Source organism: Gopherus evgoodei, chromosome 15, assembly GCF_007399415.2.
Source record: "Gopherus evgoodei ecotype Sinaloan lineage chromosome 15, rGopEvg1_v1.p, whole genome shotgun sequence".
Lineage (NCBI taxonomy): Eukaryota > Metazoa > Chordata > Testudines > Testudinidae > Gopherus > Gopherus evgoodei.
Window position 1 is genome coordinate 1,179,167 of NC_044336.1, and position 26,031 is coordinate 1,205,197.

At 44.8% G+C, this 26,031-nt stretch overlaps 1 protein-coding gene and 1 pseudogene across 1 annotated transcript in view; one reads left to right on the plus strand and one right to left on the minus strand.

The window, feature by feature from the left end:
- The window catches only part of LOC115635683 (zinc finger protein 239-like), an 811,791-nt gene that overhangs the window by 357,665 nt on the left and 428,095 nt on the right, over positions 1-26,031 (minus strand). The gene's annotated exons all lie outside the window — the stretch shown is intronic.
- Positions 1-26,031, plus strand: part of LOC115635664 — a 1,110,108-nt pseudogene that overhangs the window by 95,343 nt on the left and 988,734 nt on the right.

Genomic DNA, 26,031 nt, shown 5'->3' on the forward strand with positions numbered 1-26,031 from the left:
AAAGTTATTAATGTGTTAATAATTCTGGCACATCAAGAACATCATGAATTTAATATAGACAGACATGCAAGGGATCCTTAGTGTTACAAATCAGATATGTAAGAGAATCCTGTAAAAACAGAAAGATTTGTAATCAATGGGCTCTGTCTTACTTAATGTAAAAACTGACTAAGCTGTAGACATACGTGTGTTTAATTAATGGACCCACTGAACTGTACAGCAAAACTAATGTGATCCTCAGTTAGTCAAGTATTGTATGTCCAATATGCACCTCCAAATACGTCCAGTAAATGTTTGGCAGCAGTAAATACACTGAAATGTTGCAATATCAGGTTTATGTTGATATTTCAAGGGTATTTGGACTTAAATATGTTGTGCCACATTCACGTGATTGTTTACTTATTGAATCAATGTATACTTTCATGTACCATCACAGTAAGTAGCCTACCTTTCCATCTGCTTTCTTGACCACGCAGCTCAAATATGCATCAATAACCTACAACACATGATGAAAGAAAAAGCACAATTTCAGTAATATTTGATTAATCAATCCCATTAACAAATACATGTTTAGTGGTACTTAAATGTACCTCATCACTTATCCAGCTTCTCGGCTTCAGGCAATGAAATGAAGAATCATACAATTTTATGTTTCTCACGAAATGAAGAGCCATACAATTTTATGTTTCTCACTTTGGCCTCCAGTCTCTCTGTGGGTTTGCTGGTCATTACAAATTTGACTAGGAAAAAATATTAACACATATTACATGCATGGTAATACAGTTTCCTTTTTCTCTGTTTTACTACTGTGAATGCCGCCACCTTGTTCATGAAAATCTTTAACATAGTTCCATTTATAAAGTATGCTAATCTGTTTAAGAAAGGTGCAGTAACCAATTACCTTTCAGAATCCATTGCTTGTCTTCCATAAGCATGTCATCAAAATTGTCATCTGCATCACTTGTATCATTGTTTTGCCCTATATACTCCTCTTCTTCCATTGCTGTGACCTCTTTGTTTTTTACTGTGCTGTCGTGAGATACAGTGCCATCCACTTTTCTAATCTCTTCTGTGGGTGTTTCTGGTTCAGTGTCACCAACTGCAATTTCAGTTCCGATTTTTCCCTCTGATGTACTTTCAGCAGCTAATGTTAGTGACTCTTTAAATGGTTTTAAGTGTGTGGTACTGTACATGGTTCCTAACCATTTCCCTGAGATGGTTTGTAATTTCACTCTTACCCTCAACAGTCGTAGCTAGGTTCCAGCACTCCTCCTTTTCTTGTTCTCTTTCTAGCATTCAGTAACAGAACAGAGTCCCCAACATCAAATGTTATTTGACCATATTTAGAATTCTTTCTTTTAGCATAATGTCTTTGTTGTTTTTCTTGTGCTTAGGGCCAGTGCAATGTCAGCATCATGTCTCCATTTCATATTGATGCTGTACTTTTTGCAGAAATCTTCCCCAAATATATTTATATCTGGGATCTTTGTAAACAAATGGAGAAGGGGTTGTATTTGTAAAGTGAAGACACACTGAATGCCATGTGTACATGAAAGGTGCTGGTAATAACATACACTTACCATGTAATTCTCTGAGACTTCTTCTGGAAACACTGGGTCAGCACAAAATATTAGTCGAAAGGGTGACATTGTTGTTGTTGTGTGTACTTTAGTTGGCAAAGAAAACAAAATGGGGTAATGTAATTGATCCCAATTACTCCCATTGTCATCAACCATCTCCGCAATGCTCTGTAACAAATGCTCATTGATTTGTTTGTTTAAAAAAAGAAAGTCACACGTACGGTCTTGACTGAAACAGATCAGACATAATCAAAAAGATGTAATATATAATGAAAAAGACTTTCCATGTAACACATTGCTTTTGAAGATTTTTTTTGTGAATTGCATCTTCTTGCATAGCACACTCTACTTGCCATTAGTACTGTAATATTCCCACCCATTCACTTACCTTTTTATGGATTTATTAGCATTTTCAGCCAAGCCATTGATTTGTGGGTGGTATGGGCTGGTGAAGCTACGTTCTATTCTCAGTCTTTCACAAAGATACAGGTTAAACTGAAAGAAAATAAGTTATACCATAAACTTACATATAGACTTGTGTTAATGAATGTTCCTTTGCGTATTTGCCACTACTTTTATGTGTAATTAGCAACAGGAATAGCCCATCTTTTCATATTTGTTTTGGAAACAAGTCGTTGTGTGTTTCCTTGTTAGATTTGAAGACACCGAAAAATAATTTTATAGCAACACTGACGGTGACCAACAGCAGTTTATAAAAAAAAAAGTATGGTGATTGTTTGAGATCGATGAGTGACCTGATAGTGAGTTTGACTACATAGTACAAATAACCAGAAAAAAACCAGTCATGACCTTATTATTGAATTCTGAACCAAGATCTGTCAGTATCTGCTGTGGGCATCCACGTCGAACAATCATTTTGTACATGCTCTTTGCCACCTCAGATGCTGACTTATTTCTAAGTGGAAAGGCTTCCACCCATCTTGAAAGATAATCTATGGCTGTCAGTATATACTGGTATCCATCCTTTGTTACTGGTAATGGTCCTATTAAATCCATTCCCACCAATTCCCAGATCCGAGTTACTAAAATATAAGGATACCAGTTACAGTCATATTACATGTGCTTCTTACTAAATGTTCTCAATAAATCCATATGTCATAAGCAGAGTACACAATGGAATATAGTTATAACAGCCATAGAATCAGAATGTAAATCCCACTTTTAAATGCAGAAGAAAAAGAAAGAAAGAAAAAAACAAACAAACAAAAGTACAGGAATGGGTTATGGAAAACAATCATAGGATATCAGGGTTGGAAGGGACCTCAGGAGGTCATCTAGTTCAACCCCCTGCTCAAAGCAGGACCAAGCCTCAATCAGTTTTTTACCCCAGTTCCCTAAATGGCCCCCTCAAGGATTGAGCTCACAAGCCTGGATTTAGCAAGCCAATGCTCAAACCACTAAGCTGAAGAAATATCCCCAGTTAGTGCAAAGGCGCATTAGAGGTAATTGCTGCACTATGCTGTGCCACTTGTATTGTTCTCGTTTCAAAATCAAAGCCTCATTGTATTGCAGAAATAATAATGGATAATGATAAACAATAATGTCTGATTTCAAAATTCACCTTTATGCTTTTCATATTTAATTCCTTTCCCTCTTTCTGGCATGTCAGACATTGTGCAACCTGTTTTTGATGGAACAATATGATGATATTAACATTTAGTTATGGAAATAGTATTGCAAGGGAACAGAGTTCATATCTGCAAACCAAATATGGAAACACTCAACTTACTTGCCATTATGTGTGTTGTAGAGGTAATTATTTGCTTGGTGCAACTTTTTGGGAGAAAATAGTTTTTTGAAATTCTGAAGAATCTGAAATAAAGAAACCCCTATAACATACACATATCAGTATCACCTCATTCTCAGCTATGCCTTTAATCGATTATTTTACTGTAATTTAACTAATCAATCCTAACATAATGTTACTTAATCTAACAAATTAGATCCCACCACCTCAACTGGTTTACACCCACTAAAATTACTTATACATCAGCCAAAGAAAATCAGAAAACCAGACAGAGACCGCACAGATAAAACAGTAGAGAAATGGGTAGCAATATATAACTCACCATGATTACAGGCATGCAAACTATTTAAGAAATGACTATATAGTTATTGTAAAGATTCTTGATTATTCATGCAGTTAGCTAGGAAGACCCTTAGTATTTGTGTACTTTTACCAGGTTTGTCCATTACTTGGGGTATGCTCATTTATTGGGGTTACTTGTCTGGGTTTTTCCCCTCTGATAATTATTCTAATGTTGTAAAGCACCCCTCTTTCACTACTAACAGTATTGCTGTAAAACCTTTATTTTTAAGGCACAACTCTCAATTCCTTATTGTACAGTTCTACAAGTATTCTAAGCAAGATTCTTAACAGAAGGTTAACAAATATTCTATGAGAGAAAGAGAGAGACCTTGCTAAAAGAGCTTGGTCTGAAAAAGAAAAAGAAAGCTTGCACAGGTCTGTGCCTCAGTTTCCCTACTCCACAGCAACTAGTCAACAATTAACATATGATTAGGGTCACGTGCTGCCTGCGTTTGTTCAACAATTTGTGACCAGCTTTGCCTGTTATTTCGGGGTATGCTCATTTATTAGGGTTACTCTTCTGGAGGGGGGTGATTGCATAATTCTATCAATGTGCTGCTTGTGTTTTAATATGGAGCTCTATTCCTGCCTTCTGCAAGTGCCCTCCCAATGGAGCTATCCTGCAGGACCTAGTCACACACACACACAGACACACAGCTGAGTGGGCTGAGCCAATCAGCACTGTCAAGCTGATCCCCTTATACGTCTCTGTACTCCATTGGCTGTGTGAAGCAGCACTCTCCAGCTGCCCACACTTCTGTGCTCCTGTGCCCAATGGAATGAGTCAAATAGCACTTTCAAGCTGACACCCTTATGTGTCCCAGATTTAGCATGTCCCTATCCCCACTCTTACATCACAATTGTACTGGTAGTAACCCACTTGATGAGCAAACCCCAGAGTATTTTTGAGTGCTACAGGGATCTGTAGCTTAGGTAAAAGAAGCATTGCTGCAGAATAAATGTGGAAGATACAAAGACAAGAGTAAAGTTATTTATGGACTAATAGTGATGACTATTCAAGGAGAGCCTAACAAAATAAGTTACATTATTAAAGATTAATACCTGAGGTAGAAAAGGAAACAGAGAGGGAAAATGAGGGATCTCACCCACTCCAGGAAGCTTGAACTCATGAGGCTTCCCAGATGATGGTGATAGCTCAGAGTCTTGGATCAGAGTAAGGAGTAGATGAAATCCCAGTGGAACTGAGACAGAGTTTTGATCTACCCATCAGAACACTTAATGGAGTGTGAGTAGATCGTTTTGTAGAGAAAATACAGTCGTTCAAGGGAGGACTTTAGATTTGTTTATGGGTAAACTGATGACTCAAGGAATTTCTTTAGGCTAGACAATAAGGCCTAGTCCACACTATGAGTTTAGGTTGAATTTAGCAGCATTAAATCGAACTAACCCTGCACCCATCCACACAACAAAGCCATTTTTGTCAACATAAAGGGCTCTTAAAATCAATTTCTGTACTCCTCCCCGACGAGAGGAGTAGTGCTGAAATCAACATTGCCGGTTCGAATTAGGGTTAGTGTGGATGCAATTTGACAGTATTGCCCCCCGGGAACTATCCCACAGTGCACCATTGTGACCGCTCTGGACAGCAAGCTGAACTCAGATGCACTGGCCAGGTAGACAGGAAAAGGCCGGGGGAAAATTTGAATTTCATTTCCTGTTTGCCCAGTGTGGACAGCTGATCAGCACATGTAACCATGCAGAGCTCATCAGCAAAGGTGACCATGGAGTCCCAGAATCGAAAAAGAGCTCCAGCATGGACAGTACAGGAGGTACTGGATCTGATTGCTGTATGGGGAGATGAATCCATGCTATCATAACTCTGTTCCAAAAGACAGAATGCCAAAACACTTGAAAAAATCTCCAAGGCCATGATGGACAGGAGACACGACAGGGACTCAACACAGTGCCGCGTGAAACGTAAGGAGCTGAGACAAGCATACCAGAAAGCCAGAGAATCAAATGGAGCTGCAGGGAATTCTGGGGGGGGAGGCAGCCACCACTACCCCACCCCTGTCTGTGGACTCCGATGATGGGGTACTCTCAGTTGCCATGCCTAAGGATTTTGTGGATGGGGAAGATGAAGAGGAGGAGAACGACGAGGTTGAGGAGACCCAGAGCCGGCTCTAGGTTTTTTGCCGCCACAAGCAAAAAAATTTTTGGCTGCCTCCACCCCCCAACCTGAGCTCCCCCCCACCAGTGCCCCGCCACTCACACCCCATGCAGCCCCAGCACTGGGCTTCCCCTCAAATGTGGAATCCGCTGCCAACACATGGCAGCCAAGCCCTGGTCCAGCTGTGACTCTGTCCCCATGCAGGTGGAGCTGCTGGGCAGCACAGAGCAGGAGCACTTACAGGTGGCAGTGCAGCTGTGGGGCGGCGCGAAGAACACGGCCCCCTCCCTGGGCTTCGCGATGCTGCTGGTGGCCGAGGTGGATCAGTTCGTGCTCACCGCCCTCAACCCGACATGCTGGCGGCCGAGGACCTGGAAAGCTCCTCAGACCTGCTGCTCTTCAGCCTCACGGTGCCCTGGCCCAGCCGTGATGGGCAGGAAGGCGAGGATCTCTGGCTGCAGGGCTACCTGCTCAGCACCGACGAGCCCAGCCGGCCGCTCACCTCCTCACACACTCTGGGAGACCCTCTCGCTGCTGCCGCAGCCGGGGCTCAGCTCCAGGGGACCCCGCTTCTGCCCCTCCCTGGCTCCTCACACACTTTGGGCAGGGACGCCCAGGGGATTCAGGGGACCTGGGGGAAAGCAATTTCAGGGGCCCCTTCCATAAAAAAAAGTCACAATACTATAGTAACATGTATTTGGAAATGTAAAAAATAACTAGTGAAATACATCCAAAAATTAATTTGTAATAATTTGAAAATACACTAAATAAATTATTTAAAAACATTAAATGCTTTACTGGTATGTATACATTTGCAATTACATAATGGGCTTTTGCTGGGTTATGGTGATGGATGGTGCCAATGGGCTGTCGCTGCCTGGGGGTGGTGCTGCTGTTTCCCAGGGCTGGGCTCTGGGTTGGGGGGTGCCCGGCTCAAAGGGGCTGGGATCAGAGCTGGGAGTCAGGGCTGTGAGGGGGACGGGGTCAGGCTGCCCAGCTCAGAGGGGCTGGGCTTAGAGCTGGGGGTCAGGGATGGGGGGGGGGCTGAGGTCTGGGGGGTGTCCGGCTCAGTGGGGCTGGTCTCAGAGCTGGGTCAGGCTGTGAGGAGGATGGGGCCGGAGGGTGTCCAGCTAGAGGGGCTGGTCTCAGGGCTGGGGGGAATGGGGTCGGGGAGTGCTTACCCCCTCTCTAGGACAGCGCTGCAGCGGCGTGGTGTCTCCGGTGTAACGTCAGTTTGAGCAACCCTCCCGTTTTGCAGCTAGCTTCAGTTTCTATCACATAAGAAAACCATCTGTGCTCCTGCTCAGGAATTGCTGCCGCCTGGTCCATGAGGTTGCAAATCGGGAGGGATGGAGATTGTGGTCGAAAACACTCAGGATCTGCTTCCTCCACTGGTCCATGGGGTTGAAAATCGGGAGGGATGGAGTTAGTGGTCGAAAACACTCAGGATCTGCTTCCTCCACTGGTCCATGGGGTTGCAAATCGGGAGGGATGGAGTTTGTGGTCGAAAACACTCAGGATCTGCTTCTTCCTAGCTAATGGGCCAAATTGACCTATGGGATGACCGAGGCACGCTCTTCCGCTTTTCTATGTCTGAATACGTGTAAAGGGAAGTAACGTTTGGGGTAGAGGGCACTCCCCTGACCCCAAGGTGATAACCAGAGTGGCCCCTTTCATTGTTTCCACTGGCTTCCTCCTTGCTTAGTTCCAATGACATGGCTGCCTATGCACCTGTCACTGGTCTGGGGATGGTTGCAAATCGGGAGAGATGGAGTTTGTGGTCGAAAACACTCAGGATCTGCTTCCTCCTGTCTAATGTGCCAAATTGACCTATTGGGTGATCGAGGCACGCTCTTTTGCTTTTTTGTGTGTGAATACGTGTAAAGGGAAGTAAGGTTTGGGGGTACAGGGCACACCCCTGACCCCAGGGTGATAACCAGAGTGGCCCCTTTCATTGTTTCCACTGGCTTCCTCCTTGTTTAGTTCCAATGACATGGCTGCCTATGCACCTGTCACTGGTCTGGGGATGGTTGCAAATCGGGAGAGATGGAGTTTGTGGTCGAAAACACTCAGGATCTGCTTCCTCCTGGCTAATGTGCCAAATTGACCTATTGGGTGATCGAGGCACGCTCTTTCACTTTTTTGTGTGTGAATACGTGTAAAGGGAAGTAAGTTTTGGGGGTATAGGGCACACCCCTGACCCCAAGGTGATAACCAGAGTGGCCCCTTTCATTGTTTCCACTGGCTTCCTCCTTGTTTAGTTCCAATGACATGGCTGCTCGAGGCACGCTCTTTCGCTTTTTTGTATGTGAATACATATAAAGGGAAGTAAGGTTTGGGGGTACAGGGCACACCCCTGACCCCAAGGTGATAACCAGAGTGGCCCCTTTCATTGTTTCCACTGGCTTCCTCCTTGTTTAGTTCCAATGGCATGGCTGCCTATGCATCTGTCACTGGTCCGGGGATGGTTGCAAATCAGGAGGGATGGAGTTTTTGGTCGAAAACACTCAGGATCTGCTTCCTCCTGTCTAATGTGCCAAATTGACCTATTGGGTGATCGAGGCACGCTCTTTCGCTTTTTTGTGTGTGAATACGTGTAAAGGGAAGTAAGGTTTGGGGGTACAGGGCACACCCCTGACCCCAAGGTGATAACCAGAGTGGCCCCTTTCATTGTTTCCACTGGCTTCCTCCTTGTTTAGTTCCAATGACATGGCTGCCTATGCACCTGTCACTGGTCTGGGGATGGTTGCAAATCGGGAGAGATGGAGTTTGTGGTCGAAAACACTCAGGATCTGCTTCTTCCTGTCTAATGTGCCAAATTGACCTATTGGGTGATCGAGGCACGCTCTTTCGCTTTTTTGTGTGTGAATACGTGTAAAGGGAAGTAAGGTTTCGGGGTACAGGGCATGCCCCTGACCCCAAGGTGATAACCAGAGTGGCCCCTTTCATTGTTTCCACTGGCTTCCTCCTTGTTTAGTTCCAATGACATGGCTGCCTATGCACCTGTCACTTGTCCGGGGATGGTTGCAAATCGGGAGGGATGGAGTTTGTGGTCGAAAACACTCAGGATCTGCTTCCTCCTGTCTAATGTGCCAAATTGACCTATTGGGTGATCGAGGCACGCTCTTTCGCTTTTTTGTGTGTGAATACGTGTAAAGGGAAGTAAGTTTTGGGGGTACAGGGCACAGCCCTGACCCCAGGGTGATAACCAGAATGGCCCCTTGCATTGTTTCCACTGGCTTCCTCCTTGTTTAGTTCCAATGACATGGCTGCCTATGCACCTGTCACTGGTCCAGGGATGGTTGCAAATCGGGAGGGATGGAGTTTGTGGTCGAAAACACTCAGTATCTGCTTCCTCCTGGCTAATGGGCCAAATTGACCTATTGGGTGATCGAGGCACGCTCTTTCGCTTTCTTGTGTATGAATACATGTAAAGGGAGGTTAGGTTTCGGGGTATGGAGCACTCCTATGATGACACCACTTCCATTTTTTAAAATTACTTTTAAAATTTTATAGTTTGCATTATATATATGGACAGAAATACAGAGAAAAATGTATTTAACATCAAGAACATTTATTATAATCTGATGTATACATAGAAATATATTTCTTTGGGTTGCATTATGTTTTGAACAAGAGGCAGTTAAGCAATGGGTTTTCTTTATTGCCTTTTTTCTTTTTGTTAATGAAGTGAACTATGCACATGTCTTGAAGTTGTACTCTTTCTTCTCATATGTCAGGTTTTCTTGATTGTTTCCTTTTGTAATGCATGGTATATGTGCCCACCTCTTGCAAGAATCACACTGGACCTTTGCTAAGTAAGAATTAAGAAATTAAATCACAGAAGTTACGTTATACATACTTTGCATTGACTCATCCTATTCCTTCCACATGTGAACATTACCTAATATATAACTATCGGCATGAAGAAAATGTTTAATGTTGTGTAATTTTTACAAGAATCATGATCCTTACGCAGTTTATGGCATATATTTCCCATGTAATTCTATGTTTCTTACCATCGTGCAATCCTCACTTTCTTTTTCACAGTCGATAAGGTTGCAGTATATGCAGTAGTCCTCCACGCTTTCTTAAAAATAAATATAGCATTACGAAATGATGAATACGTTACGACCAACACTGAAAATGCTAAACTTGATTTATTAATTGTCAATATTGTAATCCAGTCAATGGTTTGAACACACATATCTTTTCCTTTTTTCGGAATTTTTTTTTCAAATTTTAACTTTACTACACCTGTATCTAAAAATTCAAATTTCATTTAACTGGTCGATCAATAGTAATCATTCACCCCATTCAAATTTTTGTGTACTTAAAGATATTATTGATTCATAGTCCCCATTACAGAACCAAACCTGTGAGATATCCCACTTTAGGGTTATGAAGATAACTGTCTGTTATGTGACAGAATTCCACTCTTCATGTTATCCTCACATGTGCCTAATGAGTCCACAATACATGGTAGAAAGTAATTACCTGACTCCTTCATTAGAAGAATTGCTATATGTCTTCTAAACGCAGTATTAGCCTTCTGTGTTGTTTCCACCGTACAGATGTCTTTGTGCTGCAAATATGTTTCTGCAAACTAACAACACTGATATTTAGAATAAACCTCATACTTACCATAGGTGAAAGTGGGCTGGTCCAGTGTACCGGTAAGAATTGGCCACTGGTTCCAGATCATACATGGCTGACGTTACACGTCCGATGTGTCAGTGCTTTATGCTTTAACAGCACTGCCCCCTTTATCCCCTCCCCCCCGCATCTGCGGCCCTGCCATACGGTATGGCAATGCTGTTAAATGCTCCTGGCAGGGCTGCCTACTGTGGAGGACCAAAAGGGGCTCTGGGTTACAGTGATTTACAAGGGCCTGGTGCTCCTGGCCACTGCAACAGCAGCTGTCAGGAAGAGCTGGATGGTAGAATCTGGTCCCCCAGCACCGCACCTGCCACTGGACAATCCATCCCTTCTTGTGGTCACAAGCCCACCACCATCCACAATGGCAAGGACACCAGTGCAGTGCCCACTGGTAATCTCTGGCATTTACTTTCACCATGGATAATTAAACATACATAACCTATAATAATGCCAATTTGGTATTCAATACCTTTAAGATGAGTGGTCCACAGTTGTGACCATCACTTTGTCTGGGATGCTCCACAATTTTACTGTTCCAATCAGATGAGGATTTACTAGTTAATTGTTTGATGAAGTTTCTGAAATTGTTAGAGAGTACATTAGCAGACTGTATAAATGAGCTTTGCTTTCCGTTATTTCCCACTCTGGTTTCTGGACATAGATAAAAATCCATTCTCTCGCTTTTTACTTAGTCATTGAAAAGACTTATTGCTCACATATAGACACACTTGTTTTCATATTATTGTCTCACACTTACACAGTGTGTCACCTGAGTTGCTGTGCCCCATGTTGATAATAACACATTCTCAATCACGCAACATGCTACTGTTTCGTGTGTGTCCACATTCTGTGAAGTCGGTGCCCAGAGTCACATCACACAAGTTCTCTCAAAGTCCATTATTAAGCACATTCAGTACAAGTACATGCTGTTTCAATGTTCATTTGTAGCTAATAAGAAGACATTATTCCAATTATTGTAACATTCCCTTTAAAAAAATGTCAATGGAACAGTTAGTGTCCTCTGTGAAAGTAAGTATCTAATAAATCACCTCCAATTCCTCAGGCATGTTCTTTCATATCTGATCTCATCACACAAGGGGTCAATTATTAACAATTCCTTTTTTTTCATCAAGGCTATCTGTAAGTTTAAATATATTCATAAAATGTATTAGTAATGTGATTATTTCAAAAAATTTATACTAATTCATCAACAATCAATATGCAATTAACATATTTTCGTTTGTAATGTAACAGTAACACACAACATATAAGCATATTGTGAAATCAATCAACTCTGTACAGAATGTATTCTTCCATGTTACATGAACAATGTAAATTGACAGTATAAATTTATTTTTAACAATCACATTCCACTTTCCTTAGCATGCACTGAACTCCCTGAAAACCCACAGCACGGGAAATTATATCACCACTACCATAGTTGTGTTCCAAATCTCTTATTTATTGCCACATTTATTGCCCATAATCCAGAAGCAAAATACAAACCATCTTACCGCAAGAACCCAATGACCTGGTGTGTAGTAAGGAAGCAGTAATATATCATTTTGAAGTAATTCACTCTGTTTTTATTTAAAAGAAATTAGAAATGTAAGTATAGTTTCCAGTGAGGCAAACCATGAGATATACATTATATTGTATTTCCAAAATTCATTACATGTATTACTATTAGACTATTCCCCCACATCAAACATATCATTGTATTTGCTGTCACACTGTGTTTAACTCAGTGACTGAAATTGTTTTTTTTTCATTTTATGTAGGAAAGTGTGTTAACATTTACCTTCACTTTCATTTGTGTAGCTCTGCCTGAGAGAATGGCAGTGGAAACTACTGATGAGATGGCTTGTACCTGTTGACAGTCAACAAAGCTATTAATGTATTAATAATTGTGGCACGTCAAGAACATAATGAATTTAATATAGACAGACATAAAATGGATCCTTAGTGTTAGAAAGCAGATATGTATCTGTAAGAGAGTCCTATAGAAACAAAATGATTTGTAATCAATGTGCTCTGTCTTACTTCCTTTAAAAAGTGACTAAGCTGTTCGCATACTTGTGTTCAATTAATGGATCCACTGAACTGTACAGCAGAACTAATGTGGCCCTCTATTGTATATCCGATATGCACCTCCAAATACATTTTAGTAAATGCTTGGCAGCAGTATATACACAGAAATGTTGAAATTTCGGGTGTGTGTTGATATTTCAAGGGCATTTGGACTTAAATATGTTGTGTCACATATTCCCGTGATTGTTTACTTAGTGCATCAGTGTATTGTGTCATGTATCACAGTAACTAGCCTACCTTTCCATCTGCTTTCTCAACTACACAGCTCAAAAATGCATCAATAACCTACAACACATGATGGAAGAAAAGCACAATTACGATGGTATTTGAGTAATCAATCACATCAACAAATACATGTTTACTGGTACTTAAATGTACCTCATCACTTATCCAGCTTCTCGGTTTCAGGCAATGAAATGAAGAGCCATATAATTTTATGTTTCTCACTTTGGCCTCTAGTCTCTGTGTGTGTTTGCTGGTCATTAACAATTTTACTAGGAAAAAAATATTAACACGTATTACATGCATGGTAATACAGTTTCCTTTTTCTCTGCTTTAATACTGTCAATGCCGCCACTTTGTACATGAAAACCTTTAATATAGTTCAAGTTATAAAGTATGTTAATGTGTTTAGCAAAGGTGCGGTATCCAATTACCTTTCAGAAGCCATTGCTTGTCTTCCACCTCCTCTGTAAGCATATCATCAAAGCTGTCATCAGCATCACTTGTATCATTGTTTGACACATCTTGCCCTATATATTCCTCTTTTTCTATTGCTGTGACCTCTATGTTTTCCACTTTGCTGTCAAGAGATACAGTGCCATCCACTTCTCTAATCTCTTCCGTGGGTGTTTCTGGTTCAGTGTCACCAACTCCAATTTCAGTTCCAGTTTTTCCCTCTTATGTGCTTTCAGCAGCTAATGTTGTTGGTTCTTTTACTGGTTTTAAGTGTGCAATACTGTACATGGTTCCTAACTGTTTCCCTGAGATGGTTTGTAATTTCACTCTTTTACCTTCAACACTCATAATTTTGTATGGTCCCCGATATTTAGATTCCAATACTCCTCCTTTTCTTGTTCTCTGTCTAGCATTCAGTAACAGAACAGAGTCCCCAACTTCAAATGTTATTTCCCCATATTTAGAAGTCTTTCTTTTAGCATAATGTCTTTGTTGTTTTTCTTGTGCTTTAGCAATGTTACTTAGGGCCAGCGCAATGTCAGCGTCATGTCTCGATTTCATATTCATGCTGTACTCTTTGCAGAAATCTTCCCCGAACATATCCAGATCTGGGATCTTTGTAAACAAATGGAGAAGTGGTTGTATTAGTAAAATGAAGGCACACAGAATGCCATATGTACATGAAAGGTGCTGGGAATAACATACACTTACCGTGTAAGTATCTAAGACATCTTCAGGAAACACTGCGTCATCACAAAACATTAGTCGGAAAGGTGAAAATTTTGTTGTTGCATGTATTTTAGTTCGCAAAGAAAACAAAATGGGTTCAAGTAATTTATCCCAATTACTCCCATTGTTATCAACCATCTTCCGCAGTGCTCTGTAACAAAGGCACATTGATTTGATTGTTTAAGAAAAGAAAGTCACATGTACGGTCTTGTTTGAAACAGATCAGACACAATCAAAAAGGTGTAATACGTAATGTAAAAAAAGATTTCCATGTAACACATTGCTTTTGAAGATTTTTTGGGGAGTTGCATCTTTCAGTATAGCACATTCTACTTGCCATTATTACTGTACGATTCCCACCATTCACTTACCTTTTCATGGATTTATTAGCGTTTTCAGTCAAGCCATTGGTTTGTGGGTGGTACGGACTGGTGAAGCTACGTTCTATTCCCAATTTATTACAAACATACAAGTTAAGCTGAAAGAAAAAAAGTTACACCATAAACGTACATATAGACTTATGCAGAGGAATTTTCCTTTGGGTATGGGCCACTACTTTTACGTGTAATTAGCAACAGGCATAACTGTCTTCTCATATTTGTTTTGGAGACAAGTAGTTGTTCGTTTCTTTGTTAGATATGAAGAAAAACAATTTTATAGCAACACTGATGGTGACCAACAGCAGTTTATATATATAAAAAGAAAAGATGGTGGTTGTCTGAGATCTATGGGTGACCTGACAGTGACTTTGAGTACATAGTACAAATAACCAGAAAAAAAGAAATCATTACCTTATTATTGAATTCTGCACCACGATCTGTCAGTATCCGCTGTGGGCATCCACATCGAAGAATCATGCTGAACATGATCTGTACCACCTCAATTGACGACTTATTTCTAAGTGGAAAGGCTTCCACCCATCTTGAAAGATAATCTATGGCTGTAAGTATATACTGGTATCCATCCTTTGTTACTGGTAACGGTCCTATTAAATCCATTCCCACCAATTCCCAGATCCGAGTGACCTACATACAAGGGTATCAATTACAGTCATACTTCACATGTTTATTACTAAATGTTCTCAATGAACCCATATGTCAGAAGCAGAGTACACAATGTAATATGGTTAAAACAGCCATAGAATCCAAATGAAAGCCCACTTTTAAATGCAGAAGAGAAAGAAAGAAAGAAAGAAAGAAAGAAAGAAAGAAAGAAAGAAAGAAAGAAAGAAAGAAAGAAAGAAAGAAAGAAAGAAAGAATACACAAACAAAAAGAAGTACAGGAATGAGTGTTTGAAAACAATAACAGAGTAAAGCAGAAGAAATATCCCCAGCCAGTGCGAAGGCGTATTAGAGGTAATTGCTGCACTATGCTGTGCCACTTACATGCATTGGACTTGTTTCAAAATCAAAGCCTCATTGTATTGCAGAAATAACCATGGATAATGATAAACCATAACGTGTCTGATTCAAAAATTCACCTTTATGCTTTTCAAGGTGGTATCCAGATTTGATTGCTTTCCCTCTTTCTGGCAAGTCAGACACTGTGCAACCTGTTTTTGATGGAACAATATGATGACATGAACATTTCGTTATGGAAATAGTATCACAAGGGAACAGAGTTCACATTTGCACACCAAATATACTTTTATATTTCTTTCATTCATTTTGAACTTCTATTTCAATTGTAAATACCATTCATCAGCATTTTGTTTCATTAGTGTACATACCCAATTGGCAATGTCTTCTGTCATCCCTGGCCAATAGTATTTTGATGTCAGCGCATTCCTGGTTTTGAATATTCCTAGATGTCCACCCTCTGGACTGTCATGATAGCTTTTAAAGAGTTGCAGGGCTTCTTTCATGGTATGCAGAACGACAACCTTTCTTCCTTTTGCTGAATGGAACAATCTCCCCTCTGTTGATCATACAAGATGGAGCACAGAGGATGATTAAAGTTTATCTGGGCCCTGGGACAGAGCAATTGTTGGGCACCTACCCACCTTGTCCACTGGCTACACCACCTATGGCCTTATCCCTTTCGTCCTCTTCCCCAGGATCGCAGCCATGTTACACCTGGGCTCCCCACCATTGTGCCGGGCCCACGACTCCTTGGCTCATTTCCCACCCACCCTGCTGTCCCACACAGCACCAGGACTGGAGAAGCTCTGTCCCTGTGTCACGGCCATACCAGGGAGTGAGAGCTCCTCCAGTCCCAGGGCCGTGGTGGAGTTTTGGATCCTGCGGTTCTTTAGGGGACTAAAAGCAGGGTGCTGTGGAGTTTCCTGCCCCACCAGGCATGTCTCCTGGAGATGGGGTCAGGCATAGGGGCTTCCCCTGCTGCCTTGTGGCTTCTGCCAGGGCTGGGGTGTGGGAAAAGTGTTTAACTTAAGCTATAAGTGGTTATTGGCAAAACCATTAATTAATTAAAAGGCATATGGCTATCAAAGACATCTATATACAGTCTGGTTCATAATGCCTTGAGTACAAGGGGGAAATTTCAGTGTATAGCAGGGCTTCCCAGAGGAGGAGGGGCAAGTGGGGCAATTTGCCCTGGGCCCCACACGGGCCCCTAGGAGAGTTTTTCAGGGCCCCTGAAGCGGGGTCCTTCACTTGCTCCTTGTGCCCTGGAAAACTGTCGAGCGGCCCGGGCCCCCAGAGCTTCTTTCACTCTTGGTCTTGGCCAGTGGGGGGATCCTTCCTCCAGGGCAGAGGGATGCCCCACAGCTGAATTACTGCTGAAGCAGGGCCCCCCTGCCACCAGAGACCACAGGCCCCAGAGTCCTCTGGGCGGCCCTGGTGTATAGTAAGAAGTTTTTGCTCATTTAACACATAGGGATTGTTGGTGGTGCTTGCAGCAGACCGGATAACATAATTACGAAATGAAACAAAGTCATCAGTTTTTTTAAAATAAAATTTAGACTCATTTCTCACACAACTGCACAGCACACTCCTTTTGTTGCACCACTGGCATAGACAGATTTTCTGGAAAATTTTAATAAAAATAGAGATCCAAACTCCAGTCCCATTGAAGGTAAGGTTAACACTCCAAATACTCCCAGTGTTGGGACATCATGACCATCATTTACAGGCTGAAGTTTCCTGTGTTATGTGCCAGTACTATCTTAAATCAAATATTCCTTACCTTCCAATGAAAAGTTGACAGCATATCGACGCAGGTTCAGTCTGCCTGCTTTATTCATTCCTTCAGGATATGTGCTACTCCTTATGTATGCCAAAACATTTGCAATATTTTCTTCAAAAGATTTCCCTGAGAATTGTTTACAAGAGAAAACAGTTACTTAAGTGCAAACATGGCATATCAATGCATATAAGACTCAAGGCAGAGTTATAAGGTAAGCGATTTACATTGCAAACCCATAAGCAGGGTAAACCTAAATCAACAATATATCATTCATAGGCCAGTGACATGACAGACCTAAATAAATTGCAGGCATGTGCATAATTCTGAAATATCTGTGGCTTGCAAATTTTGGCTGTATTTGCTCAATGAAGAATGAATGTTCTCAGACATAAGGAGATCAGTACAAAATTGTAACAATGTATAGACCTAGTGACTCAGGACAGTAAATGTAGCAGCAAAAAAATGTCAATAAAAAAAACAAGCAAAGTTGCTTGAAGATAATGGGTTTTGAAAAAATATGTAATATATAATAATATATGGGGATATACTTACGTCACAGAACTAGGTCATTGAGTCCAATCCCCTGCCTTCACTATCAGGACCAAGTACTGTCCCTGACAGTTTTTTTTGGCCTTGCTTTTTTTTTTTTTTTTTTGGCCATGGTCCATAAATGGTCCCCTGAAGGATTAGGCTCACAATCCTGGCTCTAGCAGGCCAATGCTCAAAACACTGAGCTAGCCCTCCCCACCATGGGAACACATGGAAAAATTCTACTTACTTGCCATTATGTGTATTGAGGTAATTTTTTGCTTGGTGCAACTTTTTTGGAGAAAACCGTTGTCTGGAAATCTGAAGAATCTGAAATAGAGAAACCCCTATAACATACACATATCAGTATCACCTCATTCTCAGCAATGTCTTTAATCAATCGTTTTAAGGTAATTAAACTAACCAATCCTAACATAATGTTACTTGATTATCTAAGAAATTAGATCGCATCATCTAAATTGTTTTACACACAGCAAAATTACTTATATATCAGCCTAAGAAAGTAAAGAAAAACAAACAGACACCACACAGATAAACAATATAGAAATTAGGAGCAATAAAGAAATCACCATGATTACAGCCATGCAAACCATTTAAGAAATGACTATACAGTTATTGTAAAGATTCTTTATTATTCAGGCAGTTAGCCAGGAATACCTTTAGTATTTCTGTACTTTTACCAGATTTGCCCGTTACTTGGGGTATGCTCATTTATTGGGCTTGTCTGGGTTCTCCCCCTGATAATTCTACTGTTCTGGAGAGGGGTGGTTGTGTAACTCGATCAATGTACTCATTGTGTGCCCAATGGAATGAGTCAAACAGCACTTTCAAGCTGACACCTTTATTTGTCCCAGATGTAGCATGTCCCTATCCCCATCTTTACATCACAAGGAGAGCCTAAACAAAGTAAGTTACATTTTTACAGTTTAATACCTGAGTTAGAAAAGGAAACAGAGAGAGAAAATGAGGAAACTCACCCATTCCAGGAAGCTTGAACTCCTGAGTCTTCACTGATGATCTTAGCTCACAGTCTTGAATCTGTCAGGAATAGATGTGGTTACCTAAGGAAGTGGTGGAATCTCCCTCCTTAGAGGTTTTTAAGATCAGGCTTGACAAAGCCCTGGCTGGGATGATTTAGTTGGGGTTGGTCCTGCTTTGAGCAGGGGGTTGGACTAGAAGCCTCCTGAGGTCCCTTCCAACCCTGATAGTCTATGATTCTATTCTCTGATTCTAACTCAGGCAGAATTTGGGTGTATGCATGCATAAGAATTCTTACTTAAGAGTGATCAAATGGTTTTGTAGAGAAAATATGCAATAGGTTGAATTGGTTGAAGGGAGAACAGTAGATTTGTTTATGGGTAAACTGATGACTGCAGGAATTTCTTTAGGCTAGATAGTAGGAGCTGATCACTTCTTACTATGGGTGATGTTCCTTCAGGGGGCTGACAATGAAATGTGTCTGCTTCAGTATTTTGGATATCAGTCAGATATCAATCAGAGTTTCAACACTAGAATTTGTCTAAATGCTAAGATGGGTGTGAATGAGGGTAGGGGAGTTTCCTCAAGCTTGTCACCATGGTTGTAGGTATGCAGGTATGTCTCACACCTCCATTGAATGCTCCATGCAAGTTTTTTGTCTGATCACTTTTGGTTTGGGGGAACAGACAGGATACTAGTTACCAAAGAAGACAGGTATTATCTGTGACTGCTGAGTTCTTAACAGGATATTGATCATAAAATATTTAACCATATGTTGTGACTACTTACATTAAAGAAATCCATTCCATCTTAGTTTAGGAGAGAGAGCAGTGATTGACCAATAATAATCTGGTGTTGCAGATCCCCGTAGTACAGTTGTTTTTTCTTCTCCACTGTCAGTGCTGCTTTTATTTTGGTGAGTTTTGCACAAAGATGCAGAAATGTGGACCATCCAAAAGTTCTGCAGCCACTGGTCATCAGCCCAAGCCTTCATTGTTGCAGAAGATTTTTGCACTTGGGAAGGTTCTAAGATGACACCATATAATAAACTTACTGAATATTTGTGAATCAGTTTCTATACACAAGCAATGACGTGTGAAAATAGGACTGTAAGAGCTGAGTTCACAGGCAAGATAAATGCAGCAAAAGGCAATTCTAAAATTTGTGAACTGTTGTGAGATTTCACATAGACAAATAAATATGAGAGAGTCTTTTAAATACTGAAAATGTGTGATGCAAAGGTTGATGGAATGTAGGGAAATTATTTCACTGTATCATGTCTCCTGTAGAAAGAAAGTAGCACTGGGGCAGCAGATTTTAATATTTTTGGTGGGATCCAGAAAAGGTCTAAGGGCGTTTTGCTATGGGTGGGGGCTTGAGGTCAGTACTGAGTTTACAATGGTGCCAATGGTGCCATGGCAACAGGCCCATCCTGCATCACGTTGCAAACACAGTGCTCAGAATTAAGCGATGTTCTCAGGACTATTGTACTCTATACTAGTTTTCAATTGCCTGATAAATGTTTCAGCCATGCCACCTTGTCACTCAGCTATATCCTGATTAGTGGTGACTGGGAATGGGGGACACGGGCAGGGAGTGTAGTAGATGCCAATTTGAGGTGAATATTCTCTTGTCCAGACTATACTGGGTTTATGGTGCTTTGTGCCGTGGACAGGAGCAAAGTGGCTGGTGAATAACCAAGAATCTGGTTAATAATTGTTCTCTAAATTCAGCTTTCTTCTTTCTCTCTCTGTGAAGTATCACTAATTCAAAATACTACTGTTCAAATAGACTGGATAATGGTAATAGCATAATCTCTTCTTATAACATTGTATACCCTACTACCAAATTTTTATATTCAATACTTACTATTCATAATACAATAAATCCAACATAAACAAAACATAAGAAAAGCTTTTTTTCTGCATCTTCTTTAAACTTTACCAGTTATTTCTTGCTTCAGAATGCCTCACGCGTCGCCCATATTGTTTACAATAGGATTCAACATGTGGCTTGGAAGCTGACTCTTTATTGATTCCTGAAGAGCTGGGAGCTCAATATTCATCCCAGATAGATACTATACGCAGAAGCACAGCTCTGTATATATCGGGGGGAGGGGAATTATTTATCTTTGTGCACATGTAATGGTGTTTGGTGTTTGTAAGACAAGGTATAATACTGAACTGTGTAAAAGAGAGGTTGGGAGGCTCCAGGAAGGTGTGTAAAGTGCTGGGATGTCAGGATCCCGGAGGCGCTCTCACCCCCACACTAGGGCGGTGTTCAGGGCTGGCTTTACGAAGTGCAGAGCCCAATTTGAACATTTTTGGTGGGGCTCCGTCATGGATGACTAAAAAAAAAAAGTGTAAAATAAAGCCATTCATTTCTTAGCAACCGGTTCCCTATAACAAGTTCTGATTTAAGAGATGTGCCACAGTATGTATTTTTTGTACCAATAAGGTTACCATACGTCCGTATTTTCCTGGATGGCGATTTAAGACCCAAAAAGCCTGACATATCTGGGAAAATAGAGATTTATGTTAACCCTACCTAAAGTTCTTTTTTAAACACATGGGTCTGAACTAGAAATGAGCTCTGTTTCACATGTGTGGGTCCCCGCCACTCCCTGGGGGCGTACTAGGGTGACCAGATGTCCTGATTTTATAGGGACAGTCCCAATTTTCCGATCTATTTCTTATATAGGATCCTATTACCCTCCACCCTATCCCGATTTCTCATACTTGCTGTCTGGTTACCCTAGGGTGTACACAGGTGTGGGTCCCAGCTGCTCCTTGCCCCCCTCATTGAAGCAGGTGTGCAGGGTTACTACCCTGGGAACTGCAGGGCAGCAGTGGACATGGGGCTGGCTGGAGGCAGGGCAGGGTCTGACTGGAGGAAGGGTCTGGCTGCAGGCAGGGCAAGGGGTGTGGGGATGGCTGGAGATAGGTATGTGTGGGGTGGGGTGGGCTGGCTGGCTTCAGGCAGGGCCACAGGAGGCTGAGGCATGGGTTGGCAGGGCTGGAGACAGAGGAGTGCAGGACTGGCTGGCTTCAGGCAAGGGTGTGTGGCAGGGGTTGCCTGGAGACAGGGCAGGGGATGGTTGGCTGGAGATAGGGCAGGGGATGCAGGGCTCGCTCCAGCCCCTGCTGGGAGCCCCAAGCCCTTTAAATTGCCCCCTGGGGAAGCCAGACCACCCCAGTACAGCGCACTCACTCTTGCCGGTACACCGAACCGGGGCAGGGCCTGATTCAGTGGAATTGGTTGAATTGGCCTAAAGCCAGCCATGCCAGTATATCCAGGACATTACTCGCACACTTTTCCCCCATTGATACCTAGTAGTTGCACTGCCATCTCCCATAGCTACTTATGTTGCAGCATTTTTGTTAAAACTAAATTGGGAAGAAAGATGACTGATTCAGAACCTGTTTAATGGTTACGTTATTGCTTAAGGGTGTGGTGAGATGTAAACTTGGAGAGAGGAAGGTTTCTGTGATGTCGCAAACTGTACTACAGTCATACAGTATCTCAAATGCCAAGCTGCATTTCAGTGATCTGAGGTCTGAAGAACAGTGTGGAACTAGCTATTTTATGGGATGTCTACATTTCATCCTGTAGTAACATAACTAGTGATAGGAAAGCAGGGAGAGAGAAGTGTGTGTGTGTGTGTGTGTGTGTGTGTGTGTGTGTGTGCGCGCGCACGCGTGCGCACTCAAGTGCTTGGCAAGGCTGGTGGCCACGGGGCCAATGGGTGTGGGTGGGCTGGGTGGGATCTCGGGAGTCATGTCTCAGGGATCTGCCCTGCTCCCCAGCAATGCTCCAGCTCTGAGCTGTCTCCACTGCCTGGGACCTGTGGGGCCCCACCTGCCTCCCCGGGGGAAGAGCCACCTGGGACTGGTGCAGAGTCTGGGCCAGTCTCGGCCAGTCACAGGTGACAGTAGGGGGTGGGGAGAGGCTGAACTGGGTCCTGAGGGAGCTTGGCCTGGGTAGGCTTGCTCCAGCCCGGCTGATTGCACCACTCCCAAGGGGCCGGAGTTTTCCTACCCCAGTACTAGCTCTGGCTGCGCTGCCAGCTCAGCCTGGCAGACACAGTCACCTCCCATCAGGGCTGGCTATTGTGGCTGGAGGTTAGGGTGTGGCCAGTGATGAGCTGCCAAAATCTTAACAACCAGTTCACTATAAAAAGTTCTGATTTAAGGGTGGGGAGCTGGGGCTGGGGGAGACATACTGGTGGGGCTGGGGCCCCTCCAGGGCCCGGGCCAGTTGCCCCGCTTGCCCCCTCCCCTCTCCTCTGGCCAGCCCTGGAGCTTGCAGCAGGACACACACACCCCCGCCACCTTGCCAGGCCTCTCAAAAAGCGGCAGCAGGACAACACTCTCAAGCTCAGCTGAGTTGCCAAGCTGATGTCGGTGGCTGAACACGCTGCAGTGGGGGGAAACGGGGCAAGGGCCAGGGGAGCCTCAGCCTCCCCAGCTGGGAATCCTGGGAGCAACAGGATGGTCCAGCCAGGGCCGGCGCTTCCATTTAGGTGGCCTAGGCAATCATCTAGGGCGCCAGGATTATTGGGGGGCGGCATTTTGCCAGGGGTAGGGTGGCAGGCGGCTCCGGTGGACCTGCAGCAGACATTCCTGCGGACAGTCCGCTGCTCCCGAGGCTCCAATGGACCTCCCGCAGGCATGCCTGCAGCAGCTCCAGTGGAGCCGCGGATCAGCGCGCGGGATGGCAAAATGGCCGTGCGCCTAGGGCGCTAAAAGCACTAGTGCCGGTCCTGGGTCCAGCCTGCGGACTGGAGTTCTTTGCCCACCTTCTGGCCCTTTAACAACCGGTTCTCCACGGAGGTCTGATTTTAGCAACCGGTTCTTGGAGCTGTGGGAACTGGCTTCAGCTCACCACTGCATGTGGGAGGGTAGGTCTCTAGTGGGTCTGGGGGGATGCTGGGCAGTGGGGGTGTGGGGAGATCTGTGTGTGTTGGGGCACTGGGAAGTGTGGGGTGTCTGTGCGGGGCACTGTGCAGTTGTGGTGGTGGGGCAGTGAGGGGATCTGTGGGGGGGCTCAGTTGTGGAAGGGCTGTGGGGGGTCTTCAGCTAGGGGGTGACTAGGCAGTAAGAGGATCTGTTGGGAGGTTCTGAGTAGGTGGGGAAGTGGTCTGGGAGGGCACTGGGCAGGGGGGTTTGTGGGGGTCTCTGGGTGGTGTGGCACTGGGTGTAGGTAGTCAGAGGGGTGCTGGGCAGGGGTGTGTGGGGGGGGTCTCTGGGTGGTGTGGCACTGGGCGTAGGGAGCCAGAAGGGTGCTGGGCAGGGGTGTGTGTGGGGGGGTCTCTGGATGGTGTGGCACTGGGCATAGGTAATCCAGAGGGGTGCGTGGGGGGTCTCTGGGTGGTGTGGCACTGGGCGTAGGTAGTCAGAGGGGTGCTGGGCAGGGGGGTGTGTGTGTGGGGTCTCTGGGTGGTGTGGCACTGGGCGTAGGTAGTCAGAGGGGTGCTGGGCAGGGGTGTGTGTGTGGGAGGGTCTCTGGGTGGTCTGGCACTGGGCGTAGGGAGCCAGAGGGGTGCTGGGCAGGTGTGTGTGGAGGGGTCTCTGGGTGGTCTGGCACTGGGCGTAGGGAGTCAGAGGGGTGCTGGGCAGGGGTGTGTGTGTGGGTCTCTGGATGGTGTGGTACTGGGCGTAGGTAGTCAGAGGGGTGCTGGGCAGGGGTGTGTGTGTGGGGTCTCTGGGTGGTGTGGCACTGGGCGTAGGGAGTCAGAGGGGTGCTGGGCAGGAGTGTGTGGAGGTGTCTCTGGGTGTTTTGGCACTGGGCATAGGTAGTCAGAGGGGTGCGTGGGGGGGTCTCTGGGTGGTGTGGCACTGGGCGTAGGGTGTCAGAGGGGTGCTGGGCAGGGGTGTGTGTGTGGGGGGGGTCTCTGGGTGGTCTGGCACTGGGCGTAGGGAGCCAGAGGGGTGCTGGGCAGGTGTGTGTGGAGGGGTCTCTGGGTGGTGTGGCACTAGGCGTAGGGAGCCAGAGAGGTGCTGGGCAGGGATGTGTGTGGGGGGTCTCTGGATGGTGTGGCACTGGGCGTAGGGAGTCAGAGGGGTGCTGGGCAGGTGTGTGTGGAGGGTCTCTGGATGGTGTGGCACTGGGCGTAGGGAGTCAGAGGGGTGCTGGGCAGGGCTGTGGGGAGGTCTCTGGGTAGTGTGGCACTGGGCGTAGGGAGCCAGAAGGGTGCTGGGCAGGAGTGTGTGGAGGGGTCTCTGGGTAGTGTGGCACTGGGCGTAGGGAGCCAGAGGGGTGCTGGGCAGGGGTGTGTGTGGGGGGGTCTCTGGGTGGTGTGGCACTGGGCGTAGGTAGTCAGAGGGGTGCTGGGCAGGGGTGTGTGCAGGGGGGTCTCTGGGTGGTGTGGCACTGGGCGTAGGGAGCCAGAAGGGTGCTGGGCAGAGGTGTGTGTGTGGAGGGGTCTCTGGGTGGTGTGGCACTGGGCGTAGGGAGCCAGAGAGGTGCTGGGCAGGGGTGTGTGTGTGGAGGGGTCTCTGGGTGGTGTGGCACTGGGCATAGGTAGTCAGAGGGGTGCTGGGCAGGGGTGTGTGTGGAGGGGTCTCTGGGTGGTGTGGCACTAGGCGTAGGGAGCCAGAGAGGTGCTGGGCAGGGGTGTGTGTGGGGGATCTCTGGATGGTGTGGCACTGGGCGTACGTAGTCAGAGAGGTGCTGGGCAGGGGTGTGTGTGTGTGGGTCTCTGGGTGCTGTGGCACTGGGCGTAGGGAGCCAGAGGGGTGCTGGGCAGGGGGGTAGCATGGTGCAGCATGGGCCTCCCCCAAAGGGGAAGAAGCAGGATGGCAGCACAGGGCTGGGCTGGACAGTGCCCGTCTGGCAGCTCCCGGGTTGTAAACAGTGCCCTTGTACTGGGCTGGGTGTTTGAGTGAGGGGGGCAGGCTCTGACCTGGGGTATAGCAGGGGGTGCAGACACGTGGGCTCTGGGAGGGAGTTAGCAACTCAGCACGTTGTGTAAGAGAAAGAAGCTGCAGTGATTTCATATAGACATAGAAACTGACAGAGACACTTTTACAAAGTCAAAGCGTGAGAGGCGGAGTTTGAGGGAGGGAGGGGGCGTCTGTACAATATTTCACCGCATTCAGCCTCCTGGCTGGAGCAATAACAGCCCTGCAACACTTGTGTGAGTCAGAGAGGAGCTGCGGTGTCTGAGCTTTGAGAATATAGGAATTGGGAGGTCTGTGCCTTTAAGACCCAGCCCCAGGAACCCGCCCCCTGATCCGGGGCTGACATGCAGCGTCCTGGGAGCAGAACGAAAACAGCCTCTGCCCCCCCTCCCTCCACAACCCCGACACCCCCAGATTTCCGAGCACAGCGGATGGCTCATCCCCAGGGGTCGCTGTTTCCCCCCCTTCCCCTCCCTAAAC